Source organism: Symphalangus syndactylus, chromosome 8 (assembly GCF_028878055.3).
Source record: "Symphalangus syndactylus isolate Jambi chromosome 8, NHGRI_mSymSyn1-v2.1_pri, whole genome shotgun sequence".
NCBI classification, from domain to species: domain Eukaryota; kingdom Metazoa; phylum Chordata; class Mammalia; order Primates; family Hylobatidae; genus Symphalangus; species Symphalangus syndactylus.
Window position 1 is genome coordinate 133360740 of NC_072430.2, and position 21701 is coordinate 133382440.

A 21701-nucleotide genomic window follows, 5' to 3' on the forward strand; every position below is an offset into this window, starting at 1 on the left:
GAGACCAGCCTGGCCAGCATGGTGAAACCCTGTCTCTATTAAAAATACAAAAAAATTAGCTGGGCGTGGTGGCAGGCACCTGTAATCCCAGCTACAGGGGAGGTTGAGGCAGAAGAATAGCTCGAACCTGGGAGGTGAAGATTGCAGTGAGCCGAGATTGTGCCATTGCACTCCAGTCTGGGCAACAAGAGCCAAACTCTGTCTCAAAAAAATTAAATAAAAATTTTTAAAAATCAAGAAAACCCTAATAGAAAAAGTGACAAGGAAAGTAAATTTATTCTATAAATATAAAGAAATGAAAACACACAGTAAGTAGATTAAAAAAATAAAACTTGCTATCCATCAAAAGTAAGCCCATGAAAATGGTAATGACAATTTTTATCAATTAAGTCAGTAAGCTTTAAAAATTACAATATCCTGTTGAATTAAAGATGTGGGAAAATAGACACTTTATACATATTATGTGGAAGTATAATCAATACAATCTTCCTAGAAAGTAATTTGGCAATACTTTTAAAGAGCTGCAAAATATTCATATTATTTGACCTTCCCATTAAAGAATATTAAAATCCAGAAAAAGAAATTTACTCACTATTGTTTAGAATAAATATACTTTATATAGCATCAGGCCGTCTCTCATATATATTAACCTGTATAAGTGTGTATACATATAGATATTAAAAGATGGGAAGAGGAATACTCAAATTTCTGAATGGCTGACTTTTCTTCTTATATTACAGGTAATTCGTTTTATTTTTTGTGTTTCTCAATAGCTATCAGGTCTCCCCAAATAAACATTCATTACTTTTGTTACATATGAAAATAAATGAGCAAAAATGGAATAATAAAAAATAATTCCCAAGTAATAGTCCTTATGGATGCAAGTTCATGAAAGATAAACAAGGACCTGAAATATTTCTATAATATAAATTATAAAGTTGATCCAATAGGAATCAACCTTTGGATCCTGTTGATAGAATAAAAACCTTCCATCACCAAATTTTTTAAAAAATTACAAGTGATTCATGGAACACATTAGCTAATGAGTAAGTCCTCAAAAGTTCCAAGTTTTCCCATTTTTACACCACATACTTTTTACCGCAATGGGATTGAAATAGACATGTTTATTATAGTGAATATATAAACGAAGAAAACCGTATGAGTTACAGATTTCAAAAAAACTGTAAATATCTACTTGTCTGACTTTTTTATGTGTGTGGCTTACATAAAGATTCAAAGGCTATCACCAAGCTGAGCTCAGAGATTAAGTTATTACCATTATTATTATTATTAGACTTTATTCTTTTTAAAAATGTAAACTAAATATCCGTCTCTGAAAATTTGAAAATCATCTAAAATTCTAGCAAAATTGAGATATATGTTTAAATTTATGAATTCCTAAATATAAAAGGAGCAGTGTTGACAAGTGGCCTCAATAGCTAGTTTTGAAGAAAATATAATAACAAACCTTGGTTAAATTTAATTGCAGTGAAAGAGAAAATATCATTAATGAAATTAGACATAAGATAGATTATGTAACCAGAGGTAGAACTTTAAAATAAAACAGTAATTCTCTGTTCAATCCAAACGGACTTGCCTCCTAAATGAGTCACTTGAGGTTTGGGGGCATCTTAAAATGAGAAATTAACTGAATTATAGCAAAGATAACGTTTAGCATTTTTAGTTTCATGATTCAAGTTGCCTAATGGTAGGAAGGATTGGATGTGTTGTACCTGATTTAAACACTAGAGGGAAGAAAAACAAAGAAAACCAGGAGGCATGCCAGATCCACCCCAAGGAATAGCGACTGCATGAAGAAGGGAAGGCAGTCCAGCTTCAGAGACAGACCTCACGATGCAGCCACAAACACAGCCCTGGGAGATTCCAGGTAACAGCAAAAATAGTGCTTATGCCTTCTTGAGCAGTGCCTATTACCCATCTCACCACTGGTTAGCTCTAGGCAAAGGCAGGTATAAGGAGCTCACTATGAACACAAATCTGTGCATTAATGGTTTTGCACATATTTGGTGGGGAGCAGATTAATCTGTCACCCCTCGGTGCTGATGGGATAAAAGCTGGTTTTACTCCTTGCTCTCGTCTCCTTCTAGCCCCCTTCTGTAAGAGTTGCTTCCTAACAAGTAATGCTTGCTTTTGTTTTTGTTTTTAAAACCTTCTCAGACCTTCGTTTAGGGTATTTTGGGCCATACAATGGGATAGGTGTCATTAGGCGGAAGAGAGGTCGTTTGAGAGTCATGCGTCTTTAGAAGTTGAAGAGGGCAGTGGTTACTCTGAAGTAGTCCAAGGTGGTGGGCTGAGAGTTTCCCCAGAAGCAGAAACTTAGGTCTTGGGCTGGCTCTGCCCCCTGAGGTGACAGGACCAGGAAAGAGAAAGTGTGAGGGGTGAGGGCTGGAGACCAGGGAGGTGGCCTTGGAAGCCCTATTACTAGAAGGGCCTGCTCGAGTGCTTTTCTCAAAGGGGACCATTCTGTGGGTGTCCTGACACCAGATTAGAATGGTGATGTCTGGATAGCATGTGTGAGAGAAGGGGTACTCCACCCATCTTCCTAGACCTGGTGAGCCAACAAGTTCTTATCTTGAGAAAATAGGGGGAAATGCTCTGACATTGCATTTCGGCTAATTTTGGTGCCTGAATTAAAACTGGCTTCAATATTATTTACATTCCAATAGATGATCAAGGTTAAGAAATGAAATAATCTAAAGAAAATTTAGCTTTATCATTAATGGTATAACTTAAACTGTGAATTATAAATACAATTTAAAATTAATACAGTCTTCGAAAGATCTGTGGAATCTTGTTTTGTTTTCCTTGATTTATTTGTTTAATTAAACACCAGGGCACTAATGAATGATGAAAATATGACCAAAAGTCTAAAGTCAAGAAAGATTTAAACTAAACAATGCAGAAAAGCTAGAGAAATATTTGACGATAGTATTTCATTTCACAAATTTAAAACTTTAATCTTATTTGATAACATGTTTTCAGGCCGGGCACGGTAGCTCACATCTGCAATCCCAGCACTTTGAGAGGCTGAGGTGGGTGGATCACTTGATGTCAGGAGTTCAAGATCAGCCTGGCCAACACAGTGAAGCCCCATCTCTACTAAAAACACAAAAACAAATTAGCCGAGCATGGTGGTGGGTGCCTGTAGTCCCAGCTATTTGGGAGGCTGAGGCAGGAGAATCACTTGAACCTGGGAGGTGAAGGTTGCAGTGAGCCAAGATTGAGCCATTGCACTCCAGCCTGGGCAACCGAGCAAGACTCCATTACAAAAAAAAAAAAAAAAAATTCCTAGTCCACATAGATCCTTAATATTACCTTGGGAAGAAGTTAGGAGAGGGCCTATTATGCCCATTTTCCAGACAAGATAAAGTGAGGAAAATGAGTGCTCAAGGTTCAAGCACCTGCTCATGGTTAGTGAACAGCAAACAACATGAGGGTGTTGGAGCCTCCAGATCTTTTCATTACTCCACATGTTAGCGGGATCACCCAGAAAATGTCAGCATCCAAGATGAACAACTCGAAGGGAAAAATGAATGTATTACTGTATAAATGTATGACCCTGTAATAAAAAAATACCTAAAACCTGTGCCATGACATTTGTCAGTCATTCCAGAAGTGAGTGTGTGAACTCGATCTGGCACTTATAATAATCACATTTGCAAAGAGTTTCTTTTGCTGACTGTCTGTAATTCATTTGGTTGCGGGAAGCTTTTCTGTGGTAGCTCAGACCAAAGACCACATATCTGCAAACACTTTGCAGGCACTTGTTTTCTCCAATACATCATTGAATTCTCAGGTTTCCTGAGGGAGAGGAGAGAATGGAGGAAAAAGAAAGGAAGCTAAGAAGCCAGTTTCATTTACCACCAAACTAAACAAGCCACCTCTTCTTGAGGCATGTGCTGGTGGTTACCAGTGGGGACTGGAACAAGTTGAGAACTGAAACCACTGGGGCTGCGAGGATGTGGGTGAGGATCCAGCATGGCAAGAATTCCAGGCTTCGACCTCCAGCTGCACAGCTTGGTGATGGCCAAGGGTGCAGCTGCATTTGGAGGATTCTGTAAAGAGGCGGGGGTGCCACCAACCAGCTCCCTTGATGCCCCTGCCGAGAAATGCTAACTGGAAACTCGTGGCTGGATTGTCTGCCTCATCTTGGGTTAACAAAAGGGTCCCTATTGCTTCAACCCTGGTCAGTTCAGTTCAAATCTATTGAGCCTCCTTATGCGCCAGACATTTTGCTGGGCTCTGCACATCCAGCAGAGGACTCCTGGTTTATGACTCTGTAAGAAGCTAGAAGTGGCCACTCCATCCTAAAAGTAGAAAGCTGAACAAACTGAAAAATCAACTCATCATAGGGAAAACTGCTGCCCCCAAAATTGGAAGGATCAACAAAAAGTTGAAAACAGAGAATCACAACTTACCAGAGCAGAAACACAGGAGCAGAAACCACAGTGAGAACTCATGCCAGGGTAGGGAAACCTGAACTGTAATGGATGAATAGCTGGAGGCCTCGTGTGGACACATCTGAGGGTTAAACACTCCAGGGGGCTCAGTCATCAGGGCCCCCAACTCTGTTTGGGGTTTTACCTCTGGGAGCTTGACCAGGTTCTCACAGAGAAGACAAGAGAAAAATTCCCTTGTGCTTCCTGTAGGGTGGGGGAGGAAAGTTGCCATTTTAAACTATGCCAGAACATTCTGTTTTTCCTAACCAGGCCTGCCCTCAAGTGGAATTGTTTTACCAGACCCTAACCTGCTGGAGTTTCATTGGAACTTAACTGACTTGGGGGATGGGAAATACCCAACTTCGGTCTGCTTTAGCCATCTAGTCCCACCAAAGAGTAGGGGACTGAGAAGCTCTTGTGAGGTCACAGTGCAGAAACACAAGCTCAGCAAAAGACTGACACCTAATAATAGGATGATAGGAGACTCCCCCTCCTCCCATACATTACCACTGCCTTAATAATGGCCTATTTACTGCAGTGTTTTTTACCCACTACATCATGTCCAGGTAGCAAGAAAATAGTACAAGACATCCCCAAAGGTAAATAAACAAACAAACTCAGCTTGAGGTAATAGACCAAATATCAGAACTAGAGTTAGATATGGCAGGAACATTGGAGTTATCAAACTGGTAATTTAAAACAATTATGATGATTATGCTGAGCGCTCTAGTGGATAAAGTGGACAGTATGTAAAAACAGATGGGCAATGTGAGAAGAGAGGTGGAAATCCTAAGAAAGTACCTAAAAGGAAATGCTAGAGATTAAAAAAAAAATGCCATACGAGGAATAAAGCATGACTCTGACAGGCTTATTAGTAGACTGGACACTGGAAAAGTAGACGTTCTCAAGCTGGGGAAAGAATCCTTGTGCTTGAAGGTTATTCAACAGAAACCCTCAAAGCTATAAAGCAAACAGAAAAAGAGACTGAGGTAAAAAAAACCGGAAAAGAATATTCAAAACTGTGGCACAGCCACAAAAGGTGTAACGTATGTGTAATCGCCATACCAGAAGGAGAAGAAAGAGTGAAAGAATCATTATATAAAAAGACACCTGCACTCAGGTGTTTATCACGGCACTATTCACAGTAGCAAAGATGTGGAATCAACCAAAGTGTTCATCAACAGAGGACTGGATAAAGAAAAATGTGGTGTATATATGTTACATATATAAGGTATATATGTAACATATATTATATATTATTACATATAACATATAACATATTACATATATTATCTATTATATATGTAACATATAATGTATATAGGTTATATATACAGGATATATACAGTATATATGTTACATATATAGTGTATATACCATATATATGTTACATATATACACCACAAATATACTGCATATATGTTATATATACAGTATATACACCACATATATACTGGAAATATTATATACACCACATATATACTGTATATATGTGGTGTATATGTTATATGTTACATATATACACCACATATATACAGTATATATGTTATATATACACATCATGGAATACTATATATATGCAGTATATATACTGTATATATGCATCATGGAATACTATTCAGCCATAAAAACAAATGAAATCATGTCTTTTGCAGCAACATGGATGTGACTGAAGGCCATTATCCTAAATGAAGTAACTCAGGGACAGAAAGTCAAATATCAAATGTTTTCATAACTGGGAGCTAAACAATGGGTGTGCATGGACATACAGAATGGAATAAAGGATACTGAAGACCAAAGGATACTGAAGAAGGGAGGAGTGTAAGGGTTGAAAAACTACCTATTAAATACAATGTTCACCATTTGGGTGATGGGTACACTAAAAGCCCACACTTCACCATTATGCAATATATGCTTGTAAGAAATAAGTGCTTGTACCCCCTTAATACATAAAAGTAGAAAATACATATAGAAAACAAAAGAAACAGAAGATATTTGAAAAAATAATGATGGGAATTTCCCAAAATTAATGTCAGACACCAAACCACAGGTCCAAAAAACTCAGAGAACACCAAGCAGGATAAATTAGAACACACACACACAAACACACACACACACACACACACAAACCCCCTTCACCTAGGCATATTATTTTCAAACTACAGAAAACAAAAATAAAGAAAAAGTCCCGAAAGAAGCCAGAAGAAACAGACACATTAACTATCAAGGAGCAAAGGTAAGAATTACATATTACTTCTCAGAAACAATACAAGCAGGGAGAGAGTGGAGTAAAATATTTAAAGAGTTGAGGAAAAACAAACAAATAAAATGCCAACCTAAAATTCTATACCTTGTGAAATTATCCTTCAAAACTGAAAAAGAAAAAAATGCTTTCTTCAACAAACAAAAATTGAAGGAATTTGTTGCCAGTAGACCTTCCTTACAAAAAAAGTCAAAAGAAGTCCTTTAGAGAGAAGAAAATAATATAAGTCAGAAACTCAGATCTACATAAGAAAGGAAGAACATTGAAGAGGAAATAATTGAAGGTAAAATAAATACTTTTTTATTCTTAACTGATTTAACAGAAAACAGTTTGTTTAAAATCATCACATCAACAACGAATTCAATTACATGTGTTTATGTATATGTCTTATATGTATATTATACTTAACATATGCATGTATATGAATGAAATCAATAACATAAATGAATCAAGAGACAAGAAGGAGGAACTAGGTTTATTTTACTAAGATACGGGCACTATCTATGAATTACTCTAGTGATATTTGAAACCAGACTTAGATTAGTTGTAAATGTATATTGTAAACTCTAGGATAACCACTAAAAAAAGTGAAAAAAGAATTATAACTGATAAGAAAGGGAAAAAAAGAGCATTATACAAAATACTCAATTTAAAACCGTGGGCCAGGTGTGGTGGCTTATGCCTATAATCCCAGCACTTTGGGAGGCCAAGAGGGGTGGATCATGAGGTTGGGAGTTTAATATCAGCCTGAGCAACACGGCAAAACCCTGTCTCTACTAAAAATACAAAAATTAGCCGGGCATGGTGGCATGCGCCTGTAATCCCAGCTACTCAGGAGGCTGAGGCAGGAGAATCACTTGAACCCGGGAGATGGAGGTTGCAGTGAGCCAAGATTTCACCACTGTACAGCCTGGGCAACAGAGCAAGACTTTGAAAAAAAAAAAAAAAAAAAAAGCAGAAAGAGTGGAAGACAAAAATAGGAATGCAGCTGGGTGTAGTGGCTTACACCTGTAAACCTAGCACTTTGGGAAGCCAAAGCAGGCAAATCACTTGAGGCCTGAAGTTTGAAACCAGTCTGGCCAACATAAGAAAGCCCTGTCCCTAAAAGAAAAAAAAAAAAAAAAAGGATTGCAGGACAAGGAAGGGCAAGAAATAGAAAATAGTAAGAGTAACAAATATGATAGATACTAATCTAACTATATAAACAATCACTTTGAATATCAGTGCTTTCTATGCACCAGTGAAAATACAGAGATTGTCAGAGTGGATAACAGAACAGTAGCCAACTATATATCATCTACAGAGGTGAAGAAAACAGGGTCCCTTCCCTTGGAAACCTGACATCGGAAAATGTTTCCAAGGGTTGCACGTTTTCCAATAGCATGTGCTATAGAGTGGCAGTGGATTTCTCTCTGCCTCTGTCCTTTAGGCACCCACACCCTGAGGAACTGCAGGCATCACACTTTAGCAGTGATCTAGTGTCCAGAGTCAGAGACCCAGAGAAATTAAAAATCTCGTTAAAACAAGCAAACAAACGAGTATTCTCCCCCTGTAAATGTTCTCATTATTATTGGTCCTAACAATAACTGTAGGATTTACTCTTTGCTGTTGGCTTGGCCTTCTGAGTAATTTGTCTTGCATCGTCTCACAGATTCAATCATTATCCTTGAAACAACAATGAAGTGGGAGTTAGGAGACCCCAAAGAAGTTTCTCTGTATGGGAGTGAAAACCCTGGTAGCAGCAGTGACACTGGTTTCCTTGCTGTTCCCTGATGAAGCCAAGCCCACTTCCGCATTTGTTCTTGTTTTACACTCTGCCTGGAATGATCTCCCCCCTGGGCACAATTGTGTGTCACTTAACAACAGGAATCCACATTCTGAGAAATGTGTCATCAGGCAATTTTATTGTGTGACTATCGTAGGGTGTACTTACATAAAACTAGATTTTGTAGCCTACTACACACCTAGGCTACATGGTGTAGCCATTGCCCTTAGACTATAAACCTGTTATAGCAGGTTAGTGTGGTGAATTTTGTAGGCAATTGTAACATAAGAGTATTTGTGAATCTAAATGCAGAAAAGGCACAGTAATTGGATATGCAGTCTGCTGTTGACTGAAACATAGTATGTGGCACATGACTGTGTACACATGGATAGCTCTGAAGGAAGGAAGAGTTTCCAAAAAGAGGCAACCACAGCTCATTTGAGTGAAGCCTGTTGTGACACAGCATGGGCTGAAAGTCCAGACACTCAACTCATCATCTTAGGCTCTGTGCATTTGCTAAACAATCTGACTGCATTGCGTCATCTCAGATGCCTCACAATCTCTAGTGAAGCCATATGCTTCTTCTTGGATGTCGGGTCACCCCTTTATCTCTGTATCCACGTATCCTGCAAATTCCTTCTTTACTCGCCAGTTCCTCCCCATCTTACAGATCCAATGTAACTTCTTCTGTAAGGGCCTTCCTGCGCCTCTCCACCCCTCGCCATGCTATGGGTGTCCTGATGCCTTCTCTCGGCTCCCACGATCCCTGGGCTTACCCTGTCACAGCCTGACACTCCGGCTGTCGATCCCTGGTATGTGTCTGTCTCCTTCTTCCACTGAGTCTGAGAGGACAATGCTTTGTCACCAGAGTCTGGCACAAAACCTTCACCAAGAGGAGGAGTCTGTAAATGCGCACCAGCTTCAATAACTGCATCCTCAGCGTCTTTGGGAACACCGGGGAGATGTACCTAATTCAGCTTGGGAAAGTAAATATGGGAGGGAGACATGGAGGCTTAACTCAGCCTTAAATGATCGAATAAATAATGGCCATGCAGTGGGGAGTTGGGAGGAGCTTGGAGTCTTTACCTACCACAGTGAAAGTCCTATAACTATATTTCACCATTATTTTCCTGTAGTCCAGGAGCTCCCCAGAGACCCTAGCCTGGGGTGGATCATGCGTGGGCATGTTCATAGACCACTAAGAACAAAGGCGCCTTCCTCCATCATTTCCACCTTGCTGCCACTAGAGGGAGACCCCAGCCCATTTATCACGCCCATTCCTGCCTCCTGGAGGCCCCTCCCTTCATCAGCTCCTGCCTGATCTCCTGAGTGGGGAGGCTTCGGATTTATGGCAATGCTGGTGCCAAATCCCCGAATTGTCTTAAAGCCCAGCTCTCTGAATAAGTGATAGCCTTAGAATAATACTAACCACATTAAAAATAATGTATTGCTACTTTTTGCCTAGATCTTATAATATACCAGAGACTGTGCTGAGTGTTCTATAGGCACGATCTCTCTGCACTCTCACAAAAGCCCCATGACTTTTGTGAACACATTTGTTATCCCAAATTTGTCAGATGGAAAAAGTGAGGCACAACTAGATTAAATGCCTTGCCTAAGGTCAACAAGCCTGTTAGGGTTGGAACTAACCGACGACAGACAACGCCGTCCTAACCCCTGAAATCTACAAGTAGTCCAGGAAGTGGGGGAGAGGATACCTTTAGGCGTGAAGGAAGAATGGACTGGACAGTAGAGACCCTGAGATCCAGGACGGGAGGAGGGAAGAGGCTCGCTTGACTGTCATAAGCTTGATTTTGCTGAAACAGACCCCAGAAAGGCAGTGATGAGAGATGAGACCACAATACAGGTAGCAGGGGCCCTGGAGTGCCAAGCCTGTGTGCCAGGATGAAGAGTGCCGTTCTATTTCAAAGGAAAGGGGAATCCTGCAAGTGTTTTAAGCTGGGAAAGATAAAATCCAGTTTGTGTTTTGTAAAAATTATGTGAGTTTGTGGGTGGAGAAAAGACAGGCAGGGGACCCAGTGCTGGAGGGAAATCCGTGAGGAACCCGCAGCACCATCTTAATGAGAGAAGGCGAGGACCAGGATGGGGCAGAGGCCGGGGATGCTGAAAGCAGGGGCCATGAGCCCTCTCTAGCAGGGTTGTTGAGCCTCGGCACTGTTGATGCTGGCTGGGTAAACTGTTTGGGGGAGGGGAAGGGCAGACCGCCCCAGGCTTTGTAGGATGGTCAGCAGGATCTAGCCTCCACCTTCCAGATGCCAGTAGCACCCCCCAAGTGTAACAGCCAAAAATGTCTCAAACATCGCCCAGTGTCCCCTAGGAGACAGAATTGCCCTTGGTTGAGAAACACTGCTGCAGCAATGTCACCTAGCACAGTCTTCCAGATAGAAACTGAGGCCCCGATTTGGGTGACAGCGCCACCCCTTCCTAGCTCCGTGACCTTGGAAAAGATGACTTCACCCCATTGGACTCTTCCTCATCAGCAAAGAAGAACACAGCGCTTTCCTGAGAATGTGCCTGTGAGGCGGAATTAGACAAAAGCACCTTGCAAAGCTGCCTGACACATGGTGAGCCCGCAAGAAATGTGATTCGCAATCACGAAGATGAGCTTCATCTGCAAGAGACAGGCCTTTCTTTCATCGTCTAGGCCATCCTAGCTGGGGAGACACAGCAGAGGGACACAGCTCACACGCACAGGGGGTGCCCACCAGCCATGCTACCCCACCGGAAGACTAGATCTCACCTGCTACAACCAGCCCTGAGGAATAAGGAGACTTATGAAGAAACACTGGCCACAAACAGAGGCCCCGTACTGTGACACTTGACCTCCTGCACGCCCTCTGGCAAAAGCAATGTAAAGGAAGAATGCATTCCCCCACCCTCGGGCACAATCACTACCTCCATGGAACCAGAGTTAAGGCCAGCGCCCTTCTGGCCTTTATTCTGGATGAATAACTAAAGGGGCTTGCTGTGTGGGCTGGACTGAGACTGCTCCTGATTATCAAGGAGACAGGGCTTTACTACAACATGGATGCAAGGAGGGATGCAAGGAGGGAACCCTCTGAATGCCTCTTACTATTAATGTAAAAGTTAATAGACGATTTTAGCAACCCCACTATAGCAAGCATCCCAAAGGGCCCAGATCCCTTAGGAATAAGAGTTTTGGTCACCCCACTGGGTACAGAACATCATCTGAGATTTGGGCCGAGGTTAGGGGAAATATCAAATGAACTCTGGAGAAGGATAGCATAAAACTAATTTTTTTCTAGGATTTTACTTTTTTTTTTTTTTTTTTCTTTTTTTTTATTATACTTTAGGGTTTTAGGGTACATGTGCACAATGTGCAGTTTTGTTACATATGTATCCATGTGCCATGTTGATTTCCTGCACCCATTAACTCGTCATTTAGCATTAGGTGTATCTCCTAATGCTGTCCCTCCCCCCTCCCCCCACCCCACAACAGTCCCCAGAGTGTGATGTTCCCCTTCCTGTGTCCATGAGTTCTCATTGTTCAATTCCCACCTATGAGTGAGAACATGCGGTGTTTGGTTTTTTGTCCTTGCGATAGTTTACTGAGAATGATGTTTTCCAGTTTCATCCATGTCCCTACAAAGGACACGAACTCATCATTTTTTATGGCTGCATAGTATTCCATGGTGTATATGTGCCACATTTTCTTAATCCAGTCTATCCTTGTTGGACATTTGGGTTGGTTCCAAGTCTTTGCTATTGTGAATAGTGCCGCAATAAACATACGTGTGCATGTGTCTTTATAGCAGCATGATTTATAGTCCTTTGGGTATATACCCAGTAATGGGATGGCTGGGTCAAATGGTATTTCTAGTTTGAGATCCCTGAGGAATCGCCACACTGACTTCCACAATGGTTGAACTAGTTTACAGTCCCACCAACAGTGTAAAAGTGTTCCTATTTCTCCACATCCTCTCCAGCACCTGTTGTTTCCTGATTTTTTAATGATGGCCATTCTAACTGGTGTGAGATGGTATCTCACTGTGGTTTAGATTTGCATTTCTCTGATGGCCAGTGATGAGGAGCATTTCTTCATGTGTTTTTTGGCTGCATAAATGTCTTCTTTTGAGAAGTGTCTGTTCATGTCCTCTGCCCACTTTTTGATGGGGTTGTTTGTTTTTTTCTTGTAAATTTGTTTGAGTTCATTGTAGATTCTGGATATTAGCCCTTTGTCAGATGAGTAGGTTGCAAAAATTTTCTCCCATTGTGTAGGTTGCCTGTTCACTCTGATGATAGTTTCTTTTGCTGTGCAGAAGCTCTTTAGTTTAATGAGATCCCATTTGTCGATTTTGGCTTTTGTTGCCATTGCTTTTGGTGTTTTAGACATGAAGTCCTTGCCCACGCCTATGTCCTGAATGGTATTGCCTAGGTTTTCTTGTAGGATTTTAATGGTTTTAGGTCTAACATATAAGTCTTTAATCCATCTTGAATTAATTTTTGTATAAGGTGTAAGGAAGGGATCCAGTTGCAGCTTTCTACATATGGCTAGCCAGTTTTCCCAGCACCATTTATTAAATAGGGAATCCTTTCCCCATTTCTTGTTTTTGTCAGGTTTGTCAAAGATCAGATAGTTGTAGCTATGCGGCATCATTTCTGAGGGCTCTGTTCTGTTCCATTGATCTATGTCTCTGTTGTGGTACCAGTACCATGCTGTTTTGGTTACTGTAGCCTTGTAGTATAGTTTAAAGTCAGGTAGCGTGATGCCTCCAGCTTTGTTCTTTTGGCTTAGGATTGACTTGGCGATGCGGGCTCTTTTTTGGTTCCATATGAACTTTAAAGTAGTTTTTTCCAATTCTGTGAAGAAAGTCATTGGTAGCTTGATGGGGATGGCATTGAATCTATAAATTACCTTGGGCAGTATGGCCATTTTCACGATATTGATTCTTCCAACCCATGAGCATGGAATGTTCTTCCATTTGTTTGTATCCTCTTTTATTTCATTGAGCAGTGGTTTGTAGTTCTCCTTGAAGAGGTCCTTCACATCCCTTGTAAGTTGGATTCCTAGGTATTTTATTCTCTTTGAAGCAATTGTGAATGGGAGTTCACTCATGATTTGGCTCTCTGTTTGTCTGTGATTGGTGTACAAGAATGCTTGTGATTTTTGTACATTAATTTTGTATCCTGAGACTTTGCTGAAGTTGCTAATCAGCTTAAGGAGATTTTGGGCTGAGACAATGGGGTTTTCTAGATATACAATCATGTCATCTGCAAACAGGGACAATTTGACTTCCTCTTTTCCTAATTGAATACCCTTTATTTCCTTCTCCTGCCTGATTGCTCTGGCCAGAACTTCCAGCACTATGTTGAATAGGAGCGGTGAGAGAGGGCATCCCTGTCTTGTGCCAGTTTTCAGAGGGAATGCTTCCAGTTTTTGCCCATTCAGTATGATATTGGCTGTGGGTTTGTCGTAGATAGCTCTTATTATTTTGAGATACGTCCCATCAATACCTAATTTATTGAGAGTTTTTAGCATGAAGGGTTGTTGAATTTTGTCAAAGGCCTTTTCTGCATCTATTGAGATAATCATGTGGTTTTTGTCTTTGGTTCTGTTTATATGCTGGATTACATTTATTGATTTGCGTATGTTGAACCAGCCTTGCATCCCAGGGATGAAGCCCACTTGATCATGGTGGATAAGCTTTTTGATGTGCTGCTGGATTCGGTTTGCCAGTATTTTATTGAGGATTTTTGCATCAATGTTCATCAAGGATATTGGTCTGAAATTCTCTTTTTTGGTTAAGTCTCTGCCAGGTTTTGGTATCAGGACGATGCTGGCTTCGTAAAATGTGTTAGGGAGGATTCCCTCTTTTTCTATCGATTGGAATAATTTCAGAAGGAATGGTACCAGTTCCTCCTTGTACCTCTGGTAGAATTCAGCTGTGAATCCATCAGGTCCTGGACTCTTTTTGGTTGGTAAGCTATTGATTATTGCCACAATTTCAGAACCTGTTATTGGTCTATTCAGAGATTCAACTTCTTCCTGGTTTAGTCTTGGGAGGGTGTATTTGTCGAGGAATTTATCCATTTCTTCTAGATTTTCTAGTTTATTTGCATAGAGGTGTTTGTAGTATTCTCTGATGGTAGATTGTATTTCTGTGGGATCGGTGGTGATATCCCCTTTTTCGTTTTTTATTGCATCTATTTGATTCTTCTCTCTTTTCTTCTTTATTAGTCTTGCTAGCGGTCCATCAATTTTGTTGATCTTTTCAAAAAACCAGCTCCTGGATTCATTAATTTTTTGAAGGGTTTTTTGTGTCTCTATTTCCTTCAGTTCTGCTCTGATTTTAGTTATTTCTAGCCTTCTGCTAGCTTTTGAATGTGTTTGCTCTTGCTTTTCTAGTTCTTTTAATTGTGATGTTAGGGTGTCAATTTTGGATCTTTCCTGCTTTCTCTTGTGGGCATTTAGTGCTATAAATTTCCCTCTACACACTGCTTTGAACGTGTCCCAGAGATTCTGGTATGTTGTGTCTTTGTTCTCGTTGGTTTCAAAGAACATCTTTATTTCTGCCTTCATTTCATTATGTACCCAATAGTCATTCAGGAGCAGGTTGTTCAGTTTCCATGTAGTTGAGCGGTTTTGAGTGAGTTTCTTAATCCTGAGTTCTAGTTTGATTGCACTGTGGTCTGAGAGACAGTTTGTTATAATCTCTGTTCTTTTACATTTGCTGAGAAGAGCTTTACTTCCAACTATGTGGTCAATTTTGGAATAGGTGTGGTGTGGTGCTGAAAAAAATGTATATTCTGTTGATTTGGGGTGGAGAGTTCTGTAGATGTCTATTAGGTCCACTTTATGTAGAGCTGAGTTCAATTCCTGGATATCCTTGTTAACTTTCTGTCTCGTTGATCTGTCTAATGCTGACAGTGGGGTGTTAAAATCCCCCATTATTATTGTGTGGGAGTTTAAGTCCCTTTGTAGGTCACTCAGGACTTGCTTTATGAATCTGGGTGCTCCTGTGTTGGGTGCATATATATTTAGGATAGTTAGCTCTTCTTGTTGAATTGATCCCTTTACCATTATGTAATGGCCTTCTTTGTCTCTTTTGATCTTTGTTGGTTTAAAGTCTATTTTATCAGAGACTAGGATTGCAACCCCTGCCTTTTTTTGTTTTCCAGTTGCTTGATAGATCTTCCTCCATCCCTTTATTTTGAGTCTATGTGTGTCTCTGCACGTGAGATGGGTTTCCTGAATACAGCACACTGATGGGTCCTGACTCCTTATCCAGTTTGCCAGTCTGTGTCTTTTGATTGGAGGATTTAGCCCATTTACATTTAACGTGAATATTGTTATGTGTGAATCTGATCCTGTCATTATGATGTTAGTTGGTTATTTTGCTCGTTAGTTGCTATAGTTTCTTCCTAGCCTCGATGGTCTTTACAATTTGGCATGTTTTTGCAGGGGCTGGTACCGGTTGTTCCTTTCCATGTTTAGTGCTTCCTTCAGGAGCTCTTTTAGGGCAGGCCTGGTGGTGACAAAATCACTCAGCATTTGCTTGTCTGTAAAGTATTTTATTTCTCCTTCACTTATGAAGCTTAGTTTGGCGGGATAGGAAATTCTGGGCTGAAAATTCTTTTCTTTAAGAATGGTGAATATCGGCCCCCACTCTCTTCTGGCTTGTAGAGTTTCTGCTGAGAGATCAGCTGTTAGTCTGATGGGCTTCCCTTTGTGGGTAACCCGACCTTTCTCTCTGGCTGCCCTTAACATTTTTTCCTTCATTTCAACTTTGGTGAATCTGACAATTATGTGTCTTGGAGTTGCCCTTCTTGAGGAGTATCTTTGTGGCGTTCTCTGTATTTCCTGAATCTGAATGCTGGCCTGCCTTGCTAGATTGGGGAAGTTCTCCTGGATAATATCTTGCAGGGTGTTTTCCAACTTGGTTCCATTCTCCCCATCATTTTCAGGTACACCAATCAGACGTAGGTTTGGTCTTTTCACATAGTCCCAAATTTCTTGGAGGCTTTGTTCATTTCTTTTTATTCTTTTTTCTCTAAACTTCCCTTCTCTCTTCATTTCATTCATTTCATCTTCTATCAGCGATACCCTTTCTTCCAGTTGATCGCATCTGCTACTGAGGCTTCTGCATTCTTCGCGTAGTTCTCGAAACTTGGCTTTCAGCTCCATCATCTCCTTGAAGCCCTTCTCTCCATTGGTTATTCTAGTTATCCATTCTTCTAATTTTTTTTCAAAGTTTTTAACTTCTTTGCTATTGTTTTGAATTTCCTCTCGTAGCTCAGAGTAGTTTGATCGTCTGAAGCCTTCTTCTCTCAACTCATCAAAGTCATCCTCCATCCAGCTTTGTTCCATTGCTGGTGAGGAACTGCGTTCCTTTGGAGGAGGAGAGGTGCTCTGTTTTTTAGAGTTTCCAGTTTTTTTGGTCTGTTTTTTCCCCATCTTTGTGGTTTTGTCTACTTTTTGTCTTCGATGATGGTGATGTACAGATGGGTTTTTGGTGTGGATGTCCTTTCTCTTTGTTAGTTTTCCTTCTACCAAACAAGACCCTCAGCTGCAGGTCTGTTGGAGTTTACTAGAGGTCCACTCCAGACCCTGTTTGGCTGGGTGTCAGCAGCGGTGGCTGCAGAACAGTGGATTTTCGTGAGACCACAAATTCAGCTGTCTGATAGTTCCTCTGAAAGTTTTGTCTCAGAGGAGTACCCGGTTGAATGAGGTGTCAGTCTGTCCCTACTGGGGGGGTGCCTCCCAGTTAGGCTGCTCAGGGGTGAGGGACCCACTTTAGGAGGCAGTCTGTCCGTTCTCACATCTCCAGCTGCGTGCTGGGAGAACCACTACTCTCTTCAAAGCTGTCAGTCAGACAGGGACATTTAAGGCTGTGGAGGTTCTCACTGAGTTTTTGGTTGTCTGTGCCCTGCCCCCAGAGGTGGAGCCTACAGAGGCAGGCAGGCCTCTTTGAGCTGTGGTGGGCTCCACCCAGTTCGAGCTTCCTGGCTGCTTTGTTTACCTAAGCAAGCCTGGGCAATGGCGGGCGCCCCTCCCCCAGCCTCGTTGCCGCCTTGCAGCGTGATCTCAGACTGCTGTGCTAGCAATCAGCAAGACTCTGTGGGCATAGGACCCTCCGAGCCAGGTGCGGGACACAATCTCCTAGTGTGCCGTTTTCCAGGCCCGTTGGAAAAGCGCAGTATTAGGACGGGACTGACCCGATATTCCAGGTGCCGTCTGTTTCCCCTTTCTTTGACTAGGAAAGGGAACTCCCTGACCCCTTGCGCTTCCCGAGTGAGGCAATGCCTCGCCCTGCTTCGGCTCGTGCACAGTGCGCTTCACCGACTGTCCTGCACCCACTGTTAGGCACTCCCTAGTGAGATGAAACCGGTACCTCAAGCAGAAATGGAGAAATCACCTGTCTTCTGTGTCGCTGGGGCTGGGAGCTGTAGACCGGAGCTGTTCCTATTCGGCCATCTTGGCTCCACCCCTCTAGGATTTTACTTTGATGGTGTTCTGGAAATAATTTCCCATTTCTTTAGTGCTTTTTTTTTTTTTTTTTTCTTCTCTCACAGGAGAATACATTACTTTCTATAGCCTCTCCCTGGCTTCATCATCCTTGTTTATGATTCAGGAGTATTTTTATTGCAGGTCTTTTTTAAATGAATCCTGTTATGCTTGAAAATATTCTTAGTAAAATTTAATGATAATCTCTTAGAGTTCAACATCCATTCAATAGGATATAAAATTAAAAGGTCAGTTTCTTTATCTTCAATACCCTTAAGAAATTAATTTCTTTATGCATCCAGTATTGCTATTGACAAGTCTGATATCATTTTGATTCCTTTTTTGTTATTACGTGATCTGCTCTTTTTCTCTCTGTCTTAGATATTCTTAAGTTTCACTATCCCACTTGTCCATGTCAGTTTTCTTTTTCTTTTTTGACACCCTGTGGTGTTGTCAATATAAGACCTTTCAGTTTTCTTTGTTTCTGGAGAATTTATACTTATTACTTATTCAAATATCTTCCTTATGCCTTTCTTTTTTTCTTTTCTGTCTAGATTCCATTTTATCTGGATTCCGGTACCTCTCTCCTCCATATCTATCAATTTATTGTTCCTGTTTCTGAATCTCCGTGGACTCTTTCTAGGAGAGTCTCTCACTCCAATCTTTCTGTTGAGTTATTTGATTGTCAGCAGTATCAATTTAGGGGAAGTTTAATTCTAAAATTTGAATGCCTTTCATATCTATTGGTTCCACTGCATTCCTTTTAATGACTTCTTATTGTTCTTTCCTATACTTATTTTGTATTCTTATCTATTCAAGTATATTCACATTGCTTGCTTTAAAATCCCAGAATGCATCCTACAATAAGATATACAAGGATGTCCAGCAGGCCTCTGACCTTCCCTTTGGAGTGACTGTACTCCTCAGATCTTAAGTAATTTGCCTGTGGCTTATGTTCCCAGGGGAGGACCTGCTACTCTGGATGATTAAGTGTGAGGGGACAGAAAGAAGCCCAAGCTGCAGTAAGAGCCCCAAGGCAGAGGAGCTCTGTCCAGGGCAGAGGGGATCACTGCAGCTCACTCCTGCTGAGCTCTCTGGGGCCATCCCATTGTCAGGGTTTCACTCTGAAGACAGAAATAAGCAGTATTTGGAGCCCAATGTTCTTCTAGATCATAATCTGTCACTTTATCACCTGGAGCACTTTCTATGTATTATGTGATTTTAGAATGTAATTCTTACTGTAGAAATAAACTTAAAGCAGTACCATTAATAACATTCCTGAAAACCATGAAGCACTAAACACCTGTAAGTCATTACTTTGCTGTTAGGTGCAGAGAGGGGTTCAGCACGGATAGCTCTGAATGCTATGAAAAGCTGCTCGAGATCCACAGCCTTACAAAGGGTTTTTCTTCATAAAAAATTCAAATTTCTCATCTACCTAAATAATGATGTAATTTGATGTGTTTAGGCTTTCCACGAGTTGTGTCTTGATACTATCTGTGAATTGATTCTATAATCTAAAAAACAATCTACTGATAAAGCTAAATATATCATTCAGGGTCAGTTGAGTTAGAGAGACAGAAACCACACAAGAAGTTTAGCAAGGAAGATTTAATGCAAAGAATTAATAACTAAAACAGGGGATTGGAGTATTGAAGAATTGGCTAGAGAGAAGTAAAGAGAACTCTTAAGAACACAGAAGTAGCTTGGATTCCTAGGTATTTTATAATCTTTGAAGTAATTGTGAATGGAGGTTCCCTTGTGATTTGGCTCTCTGTTTGTCTGTTATTGGTGTATAAGAATGCCTGTGATTTTTGCATATTGATTTTGTATCCTGAGACTTTGCCAAAGTTGCTTATCAGCTTAAGGAGATTTTGGGCTGAGACAATGGGGTTTTCTAAATATACAATCATGTCATCTGCAAACAGAGACAATTTGACTTCCTCTTTTCCTAATTGACTACCCTTTATTTCTTTCTCTTGCCTGACTGCCCTAGCCAGAACTTCCAATGCTATGTTGAATAGGAGTGGTGAGAGAGGGCATCCTTGTCTTGGGCCAGTTTTCAAAGGGAATGCTTCCAGTTTTTGCCCATTCAGTATGGTATTGGCTGTGGGTTTGTTATAAATAGCTCTTATTATTTTGAGATACGTTCCATCAATACCTAGTTTATTGAGAGTTTTTAGCATGAAGTGCTGTTGAATTTTGCTGAAGGCCTTTTCTGCATCTATTGAGATAATCATGTGGTTTTTATCATTGGTTCTGTTTATGTAATGGATTGTTTATTGATTTGTGTATGTTGAACCAACCTTGCATCCCAGGGATGAAGCCAACTTGATCATGGTGGATAAGCTTTTTGATGTGCTGCTGGATTTGGTTTGCCAGTATTTTATTGAGGATTTTAGCATCAATGTTCATCAGGAATATTGGCCTAAAATTCTCCTTTTTTTGTTGTGTCCTGACCAGGCTTTGGTATCAGGATGATGCTAGCCTCATAAAATGTGTTAGGGAGGATTCCCTCTTTTTCTATTGATTGAAATAGTTTCAGAAGGAATGGTACCAGCTCCTCATTGTACCTCTGGTAGAATTCAGTTGTGAATCCATCTGGTCCTGGACATTTTTTGGTTGGTAGGCTATTAATTATTGCCTATATTTCAGAACCTGTTATTAGTCTATTCACAGATTCAAATTCTTCCTGGTTTAGTCTTGGGAGGGTGTATATGTCCAGGAATTTATCCATTTCTTCTAGATTTTCTAGTTTATTTGCATAGAGGTGTTTATAGTATTCTCTGATGGTAGTTTGTATTCCTGTGGGATCAGTGGTAATATCCCCTTTATCATTTTTTATTTTATCTATTTGATTCTTCTTTTCTTCTTTATTAGTATTGCTAGCAGTCTATCTATTTTGTTGGCGGTTTCAAAAACCAGCTCCTGGATTCATTGGTTTTTTGAAGGGTTTTTTTGTGTCTCTATCTCCTTCAGTTCTGCTCTGATCATAGTTATTTCTTGCCTTCTGCTAGCTTTTGAATTTGTTTGTTCTTGCTTCTCTAGTTCTTTTAATTATGATATTAGGGAGTCTATTTTAGATCTTTCCTGCTTTCTTTTGTGGGTGTTTAGTGCTATAAATTTCTGTCTACACACTCCTTTAAATGTGTCCCAGAGATTCTGGTACGTTGCGTCTTTGTTCTCATTGGCTTCAAAGAACATCTTTATTTCTGCCTTCATTTCATTATTTACCCAGTAGTCTTTCATCAGTTGGTTGTTCAATTTCCATGTAGTTGCATGCTTTTGAGTGAGTTTGTTAACCCTGAGTTCTAATTTGATTGCACTGTGGTCTGAGAGACACTTTGTTGTGATTTCTCTTCTTTTACATTTGCTGAGGAGTGTTTTACTACCAATTATTTGGTCAATTTTAGAATAAGTGCAATATGATGCTGAGAAGAATGTATATCTGTTGATTTGGAGTGTAGAGTTCTGTAGATACCTATTAGGTCCACTTGGCGCAGAGCTGAGTTCAAGCCCTGGATATCCTTGTTAACCTTCTGTCTTGTTGATCTGTCTAATATTCACAGTGGGGTGTTAAAGTCTCCCATTATTATTGTGTGGGAGTCTAAGTGTCTTGGTAGGTCTCTGAGGACTTGCTTTACGAATCTGGGTGCTCCTGTAATGGGTGCATATATATTTAGGATAGTTAGCTCTTCTTGTTGAATTGGTCCCTTTACCATTATG

General features: G+C 40.6%; 1 long non-coding RNA gene across 12 annotated transcripts in view; it reads right to left on the minus strand.

Moving 5' to 3' along the window:
* The window catches only part of LOC129488535 (uncharacterized), a 273237-nt gene that overhangs the window by 191204 nt on the left and 60332 nt on the right, over positions 1-21701 (minus strand). For 2 of the 12 annotated variants that reach the window (XR_010122314.1, XR_010122313.1), the window contains 2 exons: positions 10207-10305; positions 9265-9465 (listed from right to left, as the gene is read on the minus strand). The exons of the other annotated variants lie outside the window; for them this stretch is intronic. This is a non-coding gene — a long non-coding RNA (uncharacterized lncRNA). The remainder of the gene's footprint in view (positions 1-9264; positions 9466-10206; positions 10306-21701) is intronic. 12 annotated transcript variants of the gene reach the window in all.